The following is an 18,390-nucleotide window of genomic DNA, read 5'->3' as shown; positions in this document are numbered from 1 at the left end:
GGTCACTGTGGAGGTCACATTCATATTCTACAATGCTAAGCTTAAGACACTTTGCTGAATAGGTGCAACTCTTTTAGACAGAAGAACGATTAGATTGAAAGGAAGAAAGAAAGATTAGCTTTATTTGCCACATGTATATTGAAACATCCAAATAAGCAAAATTAAAATAAGACATAGGAGCAGAATTAGGTCCTTTGGCCCATCTAGCCTGCGCTGCTGTTCGATTATGGCTGATTTATTATTCCTCCCAAATTTATTCTCCTGACTTCTCCCCATAAATTATAATGCCCTTCTAATCAAAAACATATCAACCTCCAAATTAAGTACACCCAAATGACTTGGCCTCCATAGCTGTCTATAGCCATGAATTCCACAGATACATCATCCTATCACTAAAGAAATTCTTCTTTATCGTTGTCCTGAAGGGACACACTTGTGTTCTGAGGTTGTGCCCCCTGATCCTAAACTACCCCATTGCTGGAAACATCCTCTCCATGTCCACCCTATCTCGGCTTTTCAACATTCAACAGTACATCGATCCTTGTAAATGTGCTCAGTGGTGGGGAGGGCTTTGCCTGGACTGTATCCACTACTTTCTGCAGACTTTTCCATTCCTAGGCACTGCCGTTTTCATATCAGGCCATGATGCAACCAGTTAGAATAGCTTCCACTGGTCATTTTTTGAAGTTAGTTAAGTGACATGCCAAATCTACACAGATGTCTAAGGAAGTAGAAGGGCTGTCGTGCCTTTTTTGTGACACAGCTTCGGTGCTGGTCTCGGACAGATCCTCTGATATGGTAGTGCCAAGGAACTTAAAGTTACTGACCCTCTCCACTTCTCATTCCCTAATGATGACTGGCTCACGAATTGCCAATCTCCTCCTTCTGAAGTCAATAATCAGCTCCTTGGTCTTGCTGACATTGAATGAGAAGTTGTTGTGGCACCACTCAGCCGGATCTTCAATCTGCCTGAATCGTCACAATTTTTGATTCGGCCAACACTAGTAGTTGTGATATTTTGTAATTCCAGAAACTAGTCGAGAGAAAAACCCAGGAGTCCAGGATAACTTTTCTACTTAGTTTTTCTTCAGTGAAGCACTCATATATGACATGGTCGTGTAATGATGTATGCCATTCATGTACTTCTTACATATAACCTGTAATGAATTATGTAAACAAAGAATGCTTAATCAAACAATATATTTACAACATTATTCAAATATTGCTGAAATATTAAATACACTACACTCCTCCGTGCTTAGCCATAAACTCCAACTCAATATAGAATGCATCTCAACTCAAATATGTAACACATTGCTCTCTAGTCATTACATATAGATATGTTCAACTGAAATTATTAACCTGCTCAGTTGAGGAAAAACATGAGAGACACGAAATTACCTCTGAAGCAGTTTTTATTCAGAGAGGAGTTCGCAGCCACATGCACTTCGGGCATAAGGTAGCCAACTCCCAATCTGTCGGTTCACAGAGGTCATACTTATACCCAAAAGCGGGGCACAACATTTGCAAATATGGTTATCGATTCAAATTCATCGATTGATTGGCTATTGCATAGTTAAGCATGCAAAACACTTGGAATGAGCATAGATGCAAGCGAAGTACTTGGAATAAGTAGACACAAGCAAAACACTCGAAATAGGTATATAGCTCAGATACTTTGCCAAACACATTGCCTTGCGGTCGCAAGGTTCCCTTTCTTTGTGGTTGCCATGTCCGTGTGGTACTCTATTTTGGTTACCTGTTCTCTGTCCTCCTACACTTCCTCAATTACATACTCTGCCCTCAGTCCTGTATGCATACTTTGCTACACTTACCCCTTGTCCCCCCTTCTACACATACCCCTTACCCTCTCCACGTTCTCAGATATATATGTATACACAATATACTATATAATTCAAATACTATACAGACATCCATAGCATAGTAAATTTTAAATTGTCCCATTCAAGCCTTTCATTGCTGTTGAGGATATCTTACTCTTGTGGGATAACGTCATTCTTGACAAAGGGGTCACTCTACCAGGGCAATGCAGGCCATTCCCAGGGATGGAGAGACCCTGCTCTTCACATCTTCTGAACATGTTGACATCGCAAGCAGTGCATGGCAAGCTGTTCAAACTGCTGATCTATTCTAAGCCACTAGACAAAGCTTTGAGTCAATGCTTTCATTTTTACTATGCCCGATTGTAGCTCCTCCAACACTTCAGCTCTCAGCTTGGATGGTACGACTTTCAATCCCCACATAAGGTAACCCACATCAAGTTCATCCCTGCTCTGGTAGAAATTGAGGCATTGGAATTTCTGCTATACATTCCAGTCTACGTGGAATGATCTACATCTACATGGTTGGCCATGTAGATCTGAGACAGTTTAGGGTCTTTTTTGATTTCCCTTTGGATCTCCTCTGCCATATTATGGAGACTTTTGATTTGCATTAAGGAGAATATATCAAGAGTAGTGTCCTCCTTTGTACATTTTTTAGGTATTTCCTTTTTCAAGAATAAATGGGATAATCCGTCAGCATTTTCATGATTAATTGTCCTCTTGAATTCGATCTTGTACTTGTGTCCTCCAAGAAACAAAGCCCACCTCTGCATTCCTGCTGCCACTGTTAGTGGAACATCCTTCTGTGGATTGAAAATGGACACCAGTGGTTGATGATCAGTAACGAGGGTAAACTCTCTCCCACGCAAGTTATGGTTAAAATGTTTTACACCCCATACCAGACTTATGACATCTCTGTCAGTCTGTGTGTAATTTTTCTCTGCTGCAGAAAGGGAACATGATACAAAGGCTATGTGGCGCTCACTTCCGTCACTCATAACATGTGACATGATTACACCTATACCATTAGGCAAGGTGTCACAGGCAAGCTTCACTGGATGATGTGGATCATAACGTGCGAGAACTGTGTCTGACATCACAATTTACTTTACCTTTTCGAAAGCCACCAAACACTGCTTTGTCCATTGCCATTTCTTCCCAATCTGTAGTAATGAGTTCAAGGGGTGAAGCACAGTAGCCAGGTCTGGCTGGAACCTGTTATAGTAATTGACAAATTCTAAGAAGGGCCACAACTGGGACACTTCCTTGGCTGTGGGGCATCCAACGCTGCTTGAATTTTCTCAGCACACTTGTGTGAAACTTGTGTATCAATGATGTGACCACAGTAAGTGACGCTTGGTTTAAAAATTTCACACTTGCCATGTTGCGCTCTGAGCCCACAATCCTCTAATCTTTTTAATTCTGTTCTGAGATTTTGGAGGTGTTCCTTGTCATCTGCACCAGTATCAATGATGTCATCCAGGTAACACTGAGTGCCTGGTCCACAGCTTTCTGTCAGAGTGCAGGTGCAGATCCTGCTCCAAAAATAAGCCTATTATAGCGATAAAGCCCTTTGTGGCTGTTTATGGTGAGAAATGCTTTGGACTCTTCTTCCATCTCTATCTCTAGGTAGGCTTCAGCTAAGTTCATTTTGCTAAATGTTTTGCTCCAGAAAGTTTTGCAAAGATATCCCCTACCCTGGGCAGAGGGTATTGATCTACTTTCAGTACCTGGCTGTTGGTGACCTTAACATCACTGCAGATCCTGACAGACCCATCCTTCTTGACTACTGGGATCACTGGCATTGCCCATTGGAACCTTGTAAAGAATTCCTTCAGCCTCCATGTGATCTACCTCATGGCTATTTTAACATGGATGGCATAAGGAACTGGATGGGCTTTGCAAAACTTGGTTTTTGACGTTTTCACTTAACACTATTTTATCCTTGATATGTTTGAGTTCTCCAATGCCATTCTTGATCACTGCTTTAGCATCATCCAGTATCTTTCTTAATTCACTTTCAGTTGACTATTGCTGGGGATGTGACATGCACATGATGGATTGATCTCCAATTAAGCTGTAGTTGTCTCAGCCAAACTCGGCCTCACAATGCTAGTCCTGCTGTTTTTAACAACATGCAAGCCCAATGTGGCTTGCTGGTTGTTGTATTTCATTGTTACAAATGTCATTCCCGCAGGAGTTACCTTTGCTCCAGTATAAGTTTTTTGTTGGATACCTGCAGGCTTCAATTTAGTATCTTTGAAATGCCATTCAAACGCATTTTGAAACAGTCAAGCTCGTGTCCAATTCCATTTTAATTAATTTGCTATTCACTTCCGGTGTAAGCTATATTGCTTGTTAATTTCCACATTGTAAATCTCAAGGCTACGCTTTCCTGTGTTATTAACACATTTTCATCAATATATTTGTTTTCACTTCTGAACATTTCTGCCAGCTGTCAACTTTCATTAGAGAAGCACTTTCAAGAACTGTGCAGCAGAGAAACAGCCTCTGTCAGCCCACCACCTTTGTCAGTTATGATGCTTTTCTACGCTGATCCTATTTGCCTGGATTAGGTCCCCCAATTCCTTTTCCATCCAAGTACCTGTCCAAATTGGAAATCCCAAAGAACCAAACCATCTTATTAATATTTTTATATCTTATTTTGAGATTCATGAACAATACACACAATGTGTTGGAGGAGCACAGCAGGTCAGGCAGCATCTATCGACGGGAATAAACAAGTCCTGATGAAGGGTCTTGACCCAAAATATCGACTGTTTACACTTTTCTGTAGATGCTGCCTGATCCATTGAGTTCCTCCAGCAATTTGTGTGTATTGCCTGGATTTCCAGCATGTGCAGATTTTCTCTTGTTTGTGATCAGGATTTGATGAAGTGTCTCAGCCCAAAATGTCGACTGTTTATTCCCATCCATTGATGCTGCCTGAACTGCTGAGCTCCTCCAGCACATTATGTGTATTGTTCAGGATTTCCAGCATCTGTAGTACTTCTTGTGTCGATCATATTCATGAATTCAGTTCTGACTTAGCATAAGTTAGAACTTCATTCACCTCAAAACTGAACTAATTCCACAACCTATGGACTCACTTTCAAGATTTTACAACACATGTTCTCAATATCATCCACCTGCCTACCTATCTCTCTACAGGTGTATATATATTATTTACACAGTTTGCCTTCTTTTGCACATTAGTTGTTTGTCAGTGTTTTGCCTTTTGCAATGTGTTTTGGTTATCTCAGGTTACTAGATCTCAAGACTTGTAAATTCACAACTGTTGTTGATGATTTATTATTGCGTTGTTAAGCAATTAGCCTTCGACATTAGGTTGGCCATTATGTAATTGCTTGTATGCATTCATTCATTCATTAGAAGCAAAAGAATTTCAATCAATATTTGTATCTATCTTCTGCTAGAACACTGAGAAGTACTGTCTTTTTAAACCGGCTCCTTGTGTACTGTAATGCGTTAGCGAATAATAAAACTGCCTTCAACTACACCTATGCTGGGACTGGAGTTATCTATCTGTCTAGGTTAAGAAATGGGGAAAACCTGTGAGTAAGGGCAGAATAGAAAATCTTTGTGTGTAGTTTTTCCTTGATATTATTGTATTTCTTTTCTTTACTGTGATTGCCCACAAGAAATTGAATTTCAGGGTAGTATATGGTGCCATCTACAGACTTTGATCATACATTTACTTTGAACTTTGAAATTTATTGTGTGCTGAATAATTTCTCATAATTATTATGAAAAACAATGTAGAATGCTATGATGTGTAAATTAAAAAAGTGTATCAGATCATTTTGCTTTACAGCCTGGAGAACTTTATCACCCAACGTAATTCTCTAAGTCCTATGAAGTACTTTTGATTGAAATTGGGTAGAAGGCTTCACAAAATAAAACAAATTAAGTTGAAGGTTATAAGACAGAAGTGTTAAATGAACTATCTCAGATTGATTGGGTAAGTACTAACTCACTATCTATCATCACATAAATGAGTATACTAATTTGACAAGAATCTCACAGTGTTGAGTGAAATGAGAGTCTGCTTTCTAAATCCTCAACTGTTTATGGCTTAAAAATGAAGACCGAGACCATCAACCTTTCGTCTTTCCTAGTTCTGTCAGTCAATTCTTTTCAAGCACTGAGGATTTTAACCCAAAATGGATAAATCAACAAATGAGTGTGCAATCCGTGTGCATTTATCAGTCCATGCATTTCAAAACAAGCATGAAAAGATTTCATAATGTATGGTCATGACAGAAAGGTCATGGCTGAGGTTATCATCTAATCCCAACAGTAAATACAAACTGGCTGCCTCAACCCTCTGTCCTATTCTGAAAGCAAAGTCAGGAAAACATTTGCCTTTCATCCAAGTTAGGTTAAAAAAGCCGACATTGTTGAACAGAAAACTGTCAATAGACTTTGTGTGCACCTGTGCAGTGAGCAACATGATGAACTGAATCCTTTGGTTATACAGAATTTCGTAGGATGGCTATTGCACAGAAAGAGGCCATTAGGCCCATTATGGTCATACTAGCCCCATATAGTAATCCAACTAGTTCCATTCACTTCCCCTCTCCCAATAGCCTTGCACTTTTTTCCTTTCAGAAACTTATGCAGATTCCTTTTGAATGTTACAATAATATTTGCCTTCACAGCTAACTTTCACGATATATTCCAATCCTAATCATTCCCACTGTATTTTTTTCTCTCATGTTAAGATCATAAGGCCATAAAACATACCAGCAAAATTAGGCCATTTGGACTATCGAGTCTGCTCTACAATTCTGTCTTGGCTGATTTAGTATCCCTCCAAATGCCAATCTCTTGTCTTCTCCCTATAGCCTTTGATGCCCTTAATAGTTAAGAACCCATCAACCTCCACTTCAAATAGGCACAATGACTTGAATGACTTGACCTCCACAGCAGTTTGTGGCAATGAATTCCACAGATTCACTATCTATTGGCAAAAGAAGTTCCTCCTTATCTTTATCCTAAGGGGGCACCAACTTCCACCCTGCCTTTAAATTTACCTGGCCCATTTCTGAAACCTCCCTCCCCTTTCTTGATCTCTCTGTCTCTATCTCTGGAGACAGTTTATCTACTGATATCTTCTGTAAACCCGCTGATTCTCACAGCTAACTGGAAAATAACTCTCCCTACCCTGTCACTTGCAAACATGCCATCCCTCTCTCTCAATTTCTCCATCACCACCACATCTGCTCTCAGGATGAGGCTTTTTACTCCAGAAATAATGAAACATTGTGGCGACCCATTTCCTGGCGCATCCGAACCGACTCATAATTAGATAGCCTACGGGGGTTTGCGAGCACAGAGCTTTGGAGCCTCTGCGCCACGGGGGGCCGGTTGAGGGAGGCTTAAAAGTGAGGCTGAAGTTTTCGAATAAAGTTTTTTCCTTCGACTGCAGTTACCGACTCCGTGTCGTAATTTTAGCGCTGCGTGTAGCACACCGCTACAACATCATCTTTCTTCAAAGAAAGGGGCTTTCCTTCCTCCACTATGAATGCTGCTCTCACCCGTATTTCTTCCATTTCACATGCGTCTGCCCTCAAGCCATCCACCCACTGCCCTACCAGGGATAGGGTTCCCCTTGTCCTCACTACCAGCCTCCGTGTCCAGCACATAACTCCCCATAAACTTCTGCCATCTCCAACAGGATCCTACTGCCAAGTACATCTTTCCCTCCTCCCCACCCCCCCCCCCCGGCTTTCTGCTTTCCCAAGGGATCGCTCCCTACACGACTCTCTTGTCTGTTCGTCCCTCCCCACTGATCTCCCTTCTAGTACTTATCCTTGCAAGTGGAACAAGTGCCACGTCTGCCACTACACCTCCTTCGTTACTACCATTCAGAGCTCCAAACAGTTCTTCCAGGTGAAGTGATGCTTCACATCTGAGTCTGTTGGGTAATTTATTGATCCCGGAGTGGCCTCCTGTACATCGATGAGACCCGACGTAGCTTGAGGGACTGCTTCACCGAGCACCTATGCTCTGTCCACCAGAAAAAGTGGGATCTCCCAGTGGCCACCCATTTTAATTCTACTTCCCATTCTGACATGTCAGTCCATGGCCTCCTCTACTGGCGTGATGAAGCCACACTTGGGCTGGAGGAGCAACACCTTGTATTCCATCTGGGTAGCCTCCAACCTGATGGCATGAACATTGATTTCTTGAACTTCCAGCAATGACCCCCCAACCCTCACTTTCACCATTCCCCATTCCTATTTCCTTCTCTCACCTTATCTCCTTACCTGCCTATCACCTCCCTCTGGTGCTCCTCCCTCTTCACTGTTTTCCATGGACTTCTGTCCTTTTCTATCAGACTCCCCCTTTTCCAGTCCTTTACCTCTTTCACCAATTGACCCCAACTCTTTTCTTCACTCCTTCCCCCTCCCGGTTTGACCTATCACCTACCACATTGTACTTCTTTCTCCCCTCTCCGAAACTTCTTACTCTGACTTCTCATCTCTTTTTTCCAGTCCTGATAAAGGGTTTCATCCTGATACGTTAACTGTTTTACTCTTTTCCGTAGATACCGCATGGCTTGCCTAATTCCTATATTACTTTGATTTCCAGCATCTGCAGATTTTCTCTTCTGAGGCTGTTACTTTTGTTCTTTCTCTCATCTCCTTCTTGACCATCCATGTCAAGAATTTCTCTCTCTATGTAAATACTGCACTACTCCTTCACCCTCCCCTATTCCAATAAAAGCAATGATAGATTCTCCTATATCCACATAGCTGGTGTTCTTCATTCCTGGTGTCTTTCTGAATAAATCTCTTCTGCAACCTATTCAAATCCTGCATATTTTGCTACAAGTCTGGTGCTCAGAAGTGGGCACAAAACTCCAATTGTGGCTGAACTGTGTCAGAAACAGAATCGGGTTTATTACCTCTGGCATATATCATGGAGTTTGTTGTTTTGTGGCAGTAATATAGTGCAATGCACTATATATACACAGCACAAATGAATATAAGTAAATAAGTGAATATATATGTATGTCTGTATAGTGAAAAAAGAGAAAAATAGTGAGTTAGTGTTTGTGGGTTGGTTCACTGTCCATTCAGAAAATTGATGGTGGAGGTTAAAAAGTTGTTTCTAAAACATTATATATTTGCCTTCAGGCCTCTACACCTCCTCTCTGATGGTAGTAATAAAAAGAGAGCATGTCCTGGATGAGGGGGGTCCTTAATGATGGATGTTGCCTTTTTTGAGGCATCACATTTTGAAGAGGTTGTCAACATGGAGAGGCTGGTGCCCATTATGAAGCTGGCTGTGTTGGTAACCCTTTGCAGCTGTTTTTTTTTTCTCTATCCTATGCAGTGGTCTCTCTATACCAGTCAGTGAAGCAATCAGTTTACAGAACTTTTTTTAAAGGCTTCTCAAGCAGGAAACTGTTAATGAGAACTATGAAGTGATGGCTTGTGATCATGCACGTCGAATAAAAACAAAGGATAAAAAAAGTCATAAATGGTGCTGCAAATGAAATCTTTTAATTTGAATATGGCATTTCACTAGAAGACACAAGTCTGAGATGAATATTTAAGACAGAATAAAATACACTTTTAAATCATTTTGACTTACATACAGTAAATGTCTCATTGGATCTGCTTAGCACTATAAATATAGACAGATTGAAAGATAGACAGTTTTGTTTATCTCAAATAAATTCGTGATATGCTGTTTGTCCTTTTTGATATCCTATTTTGGAAATAATACGTGTTACGTGATTTTTAGACCTATGTGTTAAGTGAATTTTAGAGCTATTGCGCTAAAAGGTATCATGTAGAAACATTAACATAAGTCATGATGGTGGGGAGCTAATATAACTTAGATTTCTTACCAGCCTTGCAGTCCTCAGCATCCCACATTTGAAGGGGTGGGTGGTGGTGCTCCTGACTGCAGAATGGCATTTCTTTAGAATAGATCGAAGAACTGGAATAGAGTGTGCTTATGGTGCAGTGATTAAGTTGGTATTAGTTTATTGCTTACTTTCTTCCCATTATTCCACTGGCGTTTGGTGAAGCAGTGAATGCCCTCCATCTCTGGGCTTCTTTCATCATGTCAGTAGCTTTCCCTTGCTTTTCACTACTGTCAGTCATGCAAGTTCTGGATGGAGATTCAGGAATACTGTCGTAATCAGATGTAGGAGGATTCTTCATTGTTGTTTCCTTAATAATTTTATTTAACCTGTCAGGGTTGCTAGCCTCGAGCTGAAAATCTGAATGCAGAGGACTGCCGTACCATTCTTAGTCTGGCCTTTACCCTTTGACCTGTTTGAAATCGGTGAGCTTACCAAAGGCCAAAGCATAGAGCCCTGACTCCAGCCAACACAACTCTCTGGTCATTGAGGCATACAAGCCTCCAAACCCAATGACAAGGTTGTGGTCCTCTTGGAAAATTAGTTTATTGCTATTGGTTTATTATTGTCACATGCATGGAGGTGTACAAGATAATGAGAGGCATTAATCGTGTGGATAGTCAGAGGCTTTTTCCCAGGGCTGAAATGGCTAGCATGAGGGGGCATAGTTTTAAGGTGCTTGGAATTAGGAACAGAGGAGATGTCAGGGTTTAAGTTTTTTATGAAGAGAGTGGTGAGTGCATGGAATGGGCTGCTGCTGGTGGTGGTGGAGGCGGAAACGATAGGGTCTTTTAAGAGACTCCTGGATAGGTACATGGAGCTTAGAAAAATGGGGGGCTATGGGTAAGCCTAGGAAGTTCTGAGGTAAGGACATGTTTGGCACAGCTTTGTGGGCCAAAGGGCTCTAGGCTTTCTATGTTTCTATGTACTGACAAATTATCAGTACATTGGTGTTGATGTACATCAATACATTATTGCAGTTCAATCACAGGGCTCTTGAACCTGGATAAATAATTTTACTCACCTCAACACTTAACTGTTTCCACAACATATGGACTCACTTTCAAGAACTCTACAACTCAAGTTTTCTGGTTTTATTTATTTATTTATTTATTTTTGATTTGCAGAACCTGTCTTCTTCTGCACAGTGGCTGTTGGACAGTCCTTGTGTGCAGTTTTTCTTTGATTCTGCTGTGTTTCTCTGTTCTACTGTGAAAGCCGGCGAGAAAATGAATCTCATTGTGATGTACTGTATATGTACTTTCATAATAAATATATTGTCTTGAATAAATTTATTTCATAGTAAATTTATTGCATACCGTTCATCCAGTTCAATTCATTACACAGCACATTCAGGCAGTCTAAGGGAAAACAATAACTATGCATGATAAAGTGTAACAGCTTCAGAGAACATGCAGTGCAGGTAAATAACAAAGTGAGTGGTCATAGCAAATAATACTACCGTGATTAGGGAAGTTGCTACGCAGTCCAGGAGTGTACTAGGGTTGTTTGCTTCTTCCAAGAACATTCAGTGGCCACTTCTTTAGGTACATCTGTACACCTGCTCATTAATGCAAATATCTAATCAGCCAATCATGTGGCAGCAACTGAATGTACTGTATAAAAACATGGAGATAGGGTCAAGAGGTTCAGCTGTTGTTCAGGCCAGACATCAGAACGCGGAAAGAAATGTGATCTAAGTGACTTTTACCACGGAATGATTGTTGGCGCCAGACGGGGTGGTTTGATCTCCTGACAGGCTGCTAATCTCCAGTCATTTCCATGCACAGTAATCTCTAGAGTATACAGAAAATGACGTGAAATAACAAAAACTTCCATTGCAGTGGCAGTTCTGCGGGCAAAAACACCTTGTTAATGAGAGAGGTTAGAGGAGAATAGCCAGACTAGTTCAAGCTGACAGGAAGGTGACAGTAACAGAAATAACCACATGTTACAACAGTGGTGTGCAGGACAGTATCTCTGAATGCTCAACACGTCGAACCCTGAAGTGGATGGGCTACACCAGCAGATGAACATGAACGTACACTTGATATTAGATACAGGAGGTACCTAATAAAGTGGCTACTGAGTGTATATTGTTGTACAGTTGATGAAAATGGAAAAGGTTGCAAGTAACAGGGAACAGCTGCCTGAGGTATCCTGCAGCATTGGGTGTTTCAAACACTTAAAACAGATGTGAAATTAGCTCCAGTAAACGATAAATGGGGAAATAAGAATGCAATTGGAATGAACAAAACCAACAGATGGTGAGAAGCTTCAAACTTTGAAATTATCACTGTAATCTTTTCAAATCCTTTTCCAGTACATTGCAGATTATATGGAAATCACTGGGCTTTAATTGATTTATTTTGATTACAGTGCGACTTTTGTGCATACAATGCATTTTTCTTGGTTCTTTGGATAATCTGGTGAAACCAGTAGTGAATAAGAGCACTCTTACATGAAACCAACTCAGTCTACCATCCTACTGAATTATGAGCAAAAAGAAATTGCGTTCCAGATGCTTCATTTATATTTGTCAATGTAAAGTTCACTCAACTTTCAGCTGTGGCTCAGTTGGCAGCAGGCCTGCCTTTGTCAGAAAGGTTCAAGCAGCACCAGGTTCAGGAAGAGTTATTATTCTTCAACCATCAGGCTCCTGAACCAGTGTGGATAACTTCACACACCTCAACAATGAACTGAATCCACATCCAATGGACTCACTTTCAAGGGCTCTACAACTCACATTCTCATTTTCATTGATTGATTGATTGATTGATTGATTGATTTATTTAGTGTTTGCATAGTTTGTCTTTTTTTGCACATTGGTTGTTTGCCAGTCTTTGTTTATGTAGAGTTTTAATAAGTTATGAGAGGATGTCATACACGTATTGCGGTAATAAGTTTAATTTGAACTTTGAAAGACTGGCCAGTATAACTGTCTGAATTTAAGCAGAGCCTCAATACTGAGCTTGATGGTTTGAAGCTAGTTCACTTCAGGAGACATTATTGGTTGTTGGGTTGTTGGGCCTTGAAATGCAGACCTCATATGAATATAGGAGGTTATTTTGAGCTCTGTTACAGAAGGAGATTACCAGCGGACATAGACAACTCAGATGTGATTAAAGCTTACAGGTTTTGAGGGACATAGAACCATGGAACACTGCAGCACAGAAATAGGTCCCATCGGCCCATCTATCCTGTGTCAAAATATTAATCTGCCCGGTTCCATTGACCTGCACCCAGACCATAACCTTCCATAGCCCTCCCATTTATGTACCTATCCAACATTCTCTTAAATGTTCAAATCGAACCTGCATCCACCACTTTTGTTGGCAGCTTGCTTCACAATCTAGCGACACTCTGAGTGAAGAAGTTGCTCCTTATGTTCCCCTTAAACATTCCTCTCATCTTGTTCTAGTCTCACCTAACCTCAGTGGGAAAAGCCTGCTTGCATTTACCCTGTCTATACACCTCATAATTTTGTATACCTCCCTTATTCTTCTACACTCTAGGGAATAAAGCCCTAATCTGTTCAATCTTTCCCGATAACTGAGGTCCTCAAGTCCTGGCAGAATCCTTGTAACTTTTCTCTGTGCTCTTTCATCTTTCCTGCAGTTAGGTGACCAAGACAGCACACAATACTCCAAATCAGGCCTCACCAAAGTCTTACACAACTCCTGCACACCATACTTGAGTTATGAAGGCCAGTATCAATAGCTTTCTTTATGACCCTATCTACCTGTGATGCCACTTTCAAGAAATTATGGATCTGTATTCCCAGATCCCTCTGTTTAATAACAATCCTCAGTTCCTACTGGTCATCATGTAAGCCCTACCCTGGTTTGTCCTCCCAGAGTGCAAAAGCTCACACTTGTCTACATTAAATTCCATCTGCCATTTTTCCAGCTGGTCTGGATCCCACTGCAAGATTAGATACCCTCCCTTGCCTTCCTCAGTCTTGGTATCATCCCAGTTTATCACAGTCATCCAGATCTTTGATGTAAATGACAAACAGCAACAGACCTAACACTGATCCCTATGGCACACTACTAGTCACAGGCCACTGGTCAGAAAAGCAACCCTGCAACAGATGGCAAATCCAATCAAGTTGTCTTCCAAACATTTGTTCACATGTATGAGCTGTACATAAACCAGGTTTTTATAACCTGGGGAGGACTTCCACTTGAGGCAGAGTATCATTCCCATTGGCACCTTGCAATCTCTCACCTAGCAATCAAAGCAAAAAAAAAGACTGTTTGGGGTGGTATTGAGAAACTTGCAGCCATGTACTGAGGGCCCCACAGGCCTTGTTAAAGCCTGTCTTTCTCTACTGGCCACCACAGAATCCACAAGACTGGAGCAGAAACAAAGCAAGCCATCCTCAAATCAAATGGACTGCCTTCGGAGAAGAAGTTAGTATTGTATTGATTTTTTGTGAGAGCCATTTTTATGCCATTTGGCTAGCATGCTTCCATTATAATAGAGACTGCACTTCATTGGGTATCTTCTAAATGCAAGCTTTGTACAATATAATTAAGCCCAAGTCTCTGGTGGGAGAAGCACCAGGCACCACACTGATGTTTAGAAACTGTTCAGAGATGTTTAGAGAGAATTTTCAAGGGAAAGAGCTCTCTGGTGCGTCAAAGCCTCTGGCAAGTGATTTTGATTGGGTAATAAAACCAGTCACCCCCGAGAACTCTGCAGGCTTCCTTTGACTAATGTCTTCTTTGAAAGGGCAGGTGAGGAATCAACAATAGACAATGAGCCACGATCTTGCAGCTCAGAGGAGAGAATACTACCCTTTTGCTGAAGCTGACACCTGCATTTACATGCCCAGTTTGAACCCTTTGAGTATTCCACCACCAACGAACTAATTTTGATATGTAATCACTGTACCCAATAAATACTCCTTAAGTAAACAGACACACCAGTAACTTGAAGAAGTAAATCAGGAATGAATACTTCTCACCATCAAGAAAATACTCTCGGTGCTCACTTTATTGGGTATCTCCTGTACCTAATAAAGTGGCCACTGAGTATGTTTGTGGTCTTCTGCTGCAGTAGCCCTTTCCATTTCAAGATTTGATACGATGTGCATTCAGAGATGCTTTTCTGCACACCCCTGTTATAATGCCTGGCTATCTGAGTTACTGTCGCCTTTCAGTCAGCTGAACCAGTCTGGCCATTCTCCTCTGACCTCTCTCATTAACCAGGTACTTTCACCCACAGAGCTGCAGCTCACTGGATGTCTTTTTTTGTTTTTTGCACCATTCTCTGTAAACTCTAGAGACTGTTGTACATGAAAATCCCAGGAGATCAGCAGTTGGATCTGACAAAAACAATCATTGCATGGTCACTTAGATCAAATTTCTTCCCCATTTGGATGTTTGGTCTGAACAACAATTGAACTCCTTGACCATGGACAACTTGCTTTTATTCATTGAATTGTTCTCAGATTAGATTAGATATTTGCATTAACACATAGGTGTACAGGTGCACCTAAGTGGCACTATGTACAGAAAGGTGCTGGAAAAAGGCCAGCAAAATCGTGGAGGATCCCACCCACCCTGCTTATGGACTGTTTGTCACAGTCCCATCAGAGAAGAAACTACGCAGCAGCCATGCCAGGACCACTAGAAACCAAAACCGCAGTTTTCCCCAAGTCATTAAGTTGATCAAAACTTCTTTCCCTTAACCCACCCCACATTCTCACCCACAATCACATCACCTTATGTACACTCAATCAGTCTATGTTTATGACAGTGACTTATCATTGTGTTTTATAGGATTTCTTTTACTGTATATTTATTATTTTTAATTGTATTCTTTATGCTTCTTGTGTTTTTTATACCGCATCGGATCTCGAGTAAGAATCATTTCATTCTCCTTTATACTTGTGTACTGAAGAATGACAAAAAAATAATCATGAACCTTGAATTCTTGCATTTAGTCATAAAGAATCAATAAACTAAAGCCCCACTAATAGAAAGGGTTGTTATTTACGTCAAGGAAACAGACTAACAACATTCAAGAATGCAAACGTTCTCAAATGCTATATTACTTTAATTAACATTGGCACATCTCTTATAAGATCATTATTGAATTGTTCCCCACACTTCAAAGAAAATCGTCACTTTAGTACATAATAAATCTACCAAAACCGGGATGAAGAGATGGATGTTACTGTAAGACAATCTTCCAATCAATTTAATGGTATGCAGTTCAAGATTGTTTATGCAAAATTAAATCAGTTTACATTATTTGCTGAAGGAAGTTCTTACAAAGTATGGAGCCGGACAATTGCTGACAGGTACGCTAATTCTGAAGAGCACTTGTTAAAGAATAATCAATATAGTCTTTATAGCAGCAGCAGCTCTACTATCTACTCGCCAGGATTTCCCAAGCACTTTCTAAGATCTGCCTTGTGAATTCATTTCCCAATGAAGTGCCCATCTTATGTATCTTCAAGACTATTTTGGAGATTAGCAAATGCTCAAAACAGGCTGATTCTGCTTATGTAGTGTGTAGCCTTGCCTGCCCTCTGGAGTGTGAATCGTGCAATTGCAGGAGAACTTGTTTGCAATCAGAACATGTAACTGAAGTCAAGTTACCCTGATGTCTGAGAATGAGGAGGTCATGAGTGTTCACTGAAGGTTGAAAAGCAGGTAGATGAGATATCTGAGAAGGCATGTGGACTGTCTTCCTTCATTGGCTAAAACATGGAAGTTAATAAAACTTGGAACAACTTCTTCCTCCTTCCTTTCCAGTCCTGATAAGGAGTCTCAGTTTGAAGCATTGACTGCTTATTCCTTTCCATAGGTACTGCCTGAGCAGCCAAGTTGCTTCAACATTTTGTGCCTGTCTAGCATCTATAGAATCTCTGGTGTTTATGGAATTTAAATGCACTCTGAGGTTATGCCAAATTGGAATAAAACACCATCTTTTCAAAAAGTTATTGACATACAGCCCAGAGTAGGTCCTTCTGATCCTTTGAAAAATAAGAGATTGGATTATTCCTGGAAGAACGAGAGGGGATCTCATTGAAACCGACCCAATATTGAAAGGCCTGGTTAGAGTGGACACAGAGGGGATGTTTCAGTTGTTACGTACCCCGTAACTGGGTCACTTACCAGCAAAGATAGAGAGGTCCGTTGAAGTCTGATGGTACTATTTTTAACAGTATTTATTGGTAAAAGTACACAAAAATAATATCAATGCAAATATACAGATAATATACGTTGTCAATACTAAATCTAAAAGTGCGGGTATAATAATAATCAATAAGAAATAAGCTCTATCATTGTCTAGGGGATAATGTATTGTCCAATGGAAATATAAAAGTCACTTTAGTTCATTCAGGCTGCAGCCTTTGTTTGGAGTCAAGAGAGAGAGATTTTGGAACTTGCCAGAGTTTCCTTTTTTATGATGTCGATCCTTCGAAATGTCGTTGGTGTCCTTTTCCTTTTAGCTAAGCCATTCTTCCGTGGTCAGTCCCGCCAATCCCAGGCAATGGGAAAGGATGCACGCGGGCCCCACCGGCTGTCGCTATTAAACGCTGTCATAGGATTTCTAGCGTTTCTCCTGGTGCATCTAAAGGGGTTGTTCTGCAGACCCTCTTTTATCCTTACTCACGGGGTCTCAGATGTCAATCAGTTTGGGATGGTGCAATCCCTCAACCAGCCCACTTTGGTCATTCCCTGAGGGCTTCAATGAATAGTACAGTACTCAATACACAATTCCGTCTCCCAGAGACAATGGCCGTTATCTGTGGCTTTGTCTTTCGGAGGCCCAGGACACATTCCAAACCTTGAGGATCCTGCGTGTCTCTCTCTCATTTCCTGGGTCCCAGACCCAAATTAATAGCAATCTTGTGATTCTCAAAAAGGAGGGGGCTACTTTGTACCCTTCAGCCCCTCAGAGTTGTGGCACATTCGTAACACAGTAGTGGGAGAGTCCAGGACCAAAGGGCACAGACTCAGAATAGAAGGATGTCCCTTTAGAACAGAGATGAGGAGGAATTCCTTTAGCCAGAGCGTGGTGAATCTGTGGAATTCAGTGCCACAGACAGCTATGGAGGCCAAACCAGTAGGTATATTTATAGCAGGGGGTGATAAGTTCTTGATTGGTAAGGACATGAAAGGATACAGGGAGAATTCAGGAGAATGGGGTTGAGAGTGAAAATAAACCAGTCATGATGGAGATAACTAGATGGGCTAGAGAGCTTAATTCTGCTCCTTTGTCTTATCACTTTATTGATATGGTGAAAGTTTTCTACACGCTCTTCTGCAGAGGGACTTAGGAGGGCTTGTTCCTGAATCGTAAAGCATGGTTTTGCTCCTGCAACGGGTTATCAAGAAGGCAAATGGAGTGTTGGCCTTTGTTGCTAGGGGGGTTGGATTTTGAACAGGGTGGTTGCACTGCATCTGTACAGGGTATTGATGAGGCCACACCTGCAGTACCATGTGCAGTTCCGGTCTCCAGACTTAAGGAAAGATATTCTAGCTCTGGAGGCAGTGCAGAGGAGGTTCACCAGGTTGATTCCAGAGATGAGCGTGTTAGCTATGAGGAGAGATTGAGTCACCTGGGACTATAGTTGCTGGAATTCAGATGAATGAGAGGGGACCTTATAGAATCATAAAA

This window comes from Hypanus sabinus, chromosome 7 (assembly GCF_030144855.1).
Source record: "Hypanus sabinus isolate sHypSab1 chromosome 7, sHypSab1.hap1, whole genome shotgun sequence".
Lineage (NCBI taxonomy): Eukaryota > Metazoa > Chordata > Chondrichthyes > Myliobatiformes > Dasyatidae > Hypanus > Hypanus sabinus.
This window is presented reverse-complemented; position numbering follows the sequence as displayed.